The sequence below is a fragment of the Furipterus horrens genome, unplaced genomic scaffold (assembly GCF_987537825.1).
Source record: "Furipterus horrens unplaced genomic scaffold, mFurHor1.1.pri manual_scaffold_13, whole genome shotgun sequence".
Classification (NCBI taxonomy): Eukaryota; Metazoa; Chordata; class Mammalia; order Chiroptera; family Furipteridae; genus Furipterus; species Furipterus horrens.
In genome coordinates, this window is record NW_028327183.1 from 54,258,946 (window position 1) to 54,261,285 (window position 2,340).

Here is a 2,340-nt window from a genome sequence, read left to right on the forward strand (position 1 = left end):
GCCCTGGCTGGTGTGGCTCAGTGGATTGAGTGGAGGCCTGCGGAGCAAAGGGTTGCTGGTCCTGGTGAGAGCCACATGCCTGAGTTGCCGGCCGGGTCCCCGGTTGGGGGTGTGAGAGGGGCAACTGATTTCTCTTTCTCTCCCTCTCTTTCTCCCTCCTTTCCCCTCTCTCTGAATAAATGAAGTCTTTTTTTAAAAATTGTCAGTTTGGGTCCAAAGGGTCCACAGATTCTGATTTCTGTAACATATTTCCTACCAGGAAAAAAACAGGACTGGCTTTGGAAACATACCCAGAGGAAGACTTGTAAAAGAAAAAAGGGGGGGTGGGCAGAAATTTCCTCTCTAAATTCTGGTGTGACCAAAGCCACAGGTTTTGAAATCTGTGGGATTATCCATCCTGAAGGCTTCTGGGAATTCTCAGCTTGCTTCCGTGCAAACGCCCACAGGCTTCTATGACCTGGGCTGCTCATAATGAGTGGGAAACAAGTCAGGGGCTGTGGCCACCGGGCGATCCAGTTCGGAGTCACGCCATAGAGAGGTCCAGTCAGGGATCCCCACGAAGGCTTTTGGGGGACAGGGCAGAGGTGTGCCTTGGGGATCCAAAAGTCTTGGAGAAACAGGGCCTCTATTGGCACACTGTCTGGGGCCCGCAGGGGCTGGGAGTCCTCCTTGCTCTGTCCACTCACTAGTTCTCCATTCAGCTCGGTGGTTCTTCAACCGGACCTGTGGAGTAAAGAGGGGAGGGGAGGAAAGTGTGAAAGGGAAAGGACCTGGGGTGATGCTCATTGGTCCCCACCCCCAGGAATGAGGCTGCTTCTGGGAGGCAAGAGGGGGTTTCTTCCCACTGGATCCAAGGCACGGTGGGGCTGTGTCCCTGTCCACAGCTCAGGGAGTCCAGAAGGCAGAGGGTGGCAATGACGGAGAAAGAAGAAAGAAAGAACTGAGACAAGACTCAGACACTGGATCAGGAGTGGGGAGGAAGCTGGCCACACACCCCAGGGGTCTCTGGGAGAAAGAGCTCGGTAGGATGGGGCCTCAGAGTCTGGCCTGGAAGGTCCTTGAGAAGCATTTTTGGAAGCTTCTTTCATGGGCCCACCAAAGAAAGGAGTATTCCAGAAGGGATCGGATGTGCCCTGGGTGGGGTTGCTGCTGAGGACCTCCGGGTGGTCTCTTCATGCCCTTGCTGAGCAAGTGCCAGGGACACACTTAAGCAAACGACGTTGTGCCTGAAGCTAAAGGGCCACGTGTTCCCACTGGGTTCCCATTAGGCTCCCATGGGCTTTTGTGTGAGGCACAGTTTAGAACGGGGAACTACACTTGGTAGACCTCGGTCGGAATTCCCTTTTCACAACTTATAAGTTTTGGAACCCTGGGGAAATTATCTTGTCCTTTTGTGCCTCAGTTTATCACATATGTAAAGTGAGTTTGTATTTTTTTAATTTTTTTTATTGTTGGTTTATTACAGTTGTCCCATATTCCCCCCCTCATTGCTCTCCCCTGCCCTGTCCACCTTCCCCCTCTCCCACAGTCAGTCCCCACCCTGTTGTCCATGACCATAGGTAATTTGTACTATTTCCTTGACTAAACCCTTCCCGTTCTTTCTCCCCTTCCCCTCTCCCCCACCCCTCTAGTCACTGTCAGTCTGCTCCTTTTTTCTATGCCTCTGCTTCTATTTTGCTCATTCGCTTGTTTTGTTCATTAGGTTCCTGTATTAGATGAGATCATATGGTATATGATTTTTGCCTCCTACCTTATTTCACTAGGCATAACACTCTCCAGTTCCATCTTTGCTGTTGCAAAAGGTAGGAGCTCCTTCTTTTTCCCTGCTGCGTAGTATTCCATTGTGTAAATGTACCACCATTTTAAAAACATGGAGCGCTTCATGAATTTTCATGTCATCCTCACGCAGGGGCCATGCTAATCAACCTTGTATTGTTCCAATTTTAGTATGTGTGCTGCCGAAGTGAGTACTGTATTTCTTTTTCATTTTTATTTATTCATCGTTCCTACAGAGAGAGAAAGGGAAACATTAGTTTACTGTTCCAGTTATTCATGCACTCATTGGTTGACTCTCCTGTGTGCCCTGACCAGGAATCAAACCCACAACCTTGGCGTATCAGAACAATGCTCTAACCAACTGAGCCACCTGGCCAGGGTGCAAGCACAACACGTGTCCAGCACAAGAGTTGAGTCATCTGATTCCTGCTCAATAAAGGAGGCAGGGATATCCTGGAGGTTATCTGGCCAAGGGGCAGAGGGATGGAAGAGGAGGAAGCACTAGTGAGAAGGATGTGGACAGCGGAGGACATGCGTGTCTCACACGGGACACACCTGCAACGA

The 2,340-nt window shown here is 50.2% G+C and overlaps 1 non-coding gene across 1 annotated transcript; it reads right to left on the reverse strand.

The window, feature by feature from the left end:
* Window positions 1-1,864: 1,864 nt before the first annotated feature.
* On the reverse strand, window positions 1,865-1,971 carry LOC149995366 (U6 spliceosomal RNA). Its single transcript, XR_016507985.1, has one exon. It is a non-coding gene; the product is annotated as a U6 spliceosomal RNA (small nuclear RNA).
* Between the last annotated feature and the right edge of the window lie 369 nt (window positions 1,972-2,340).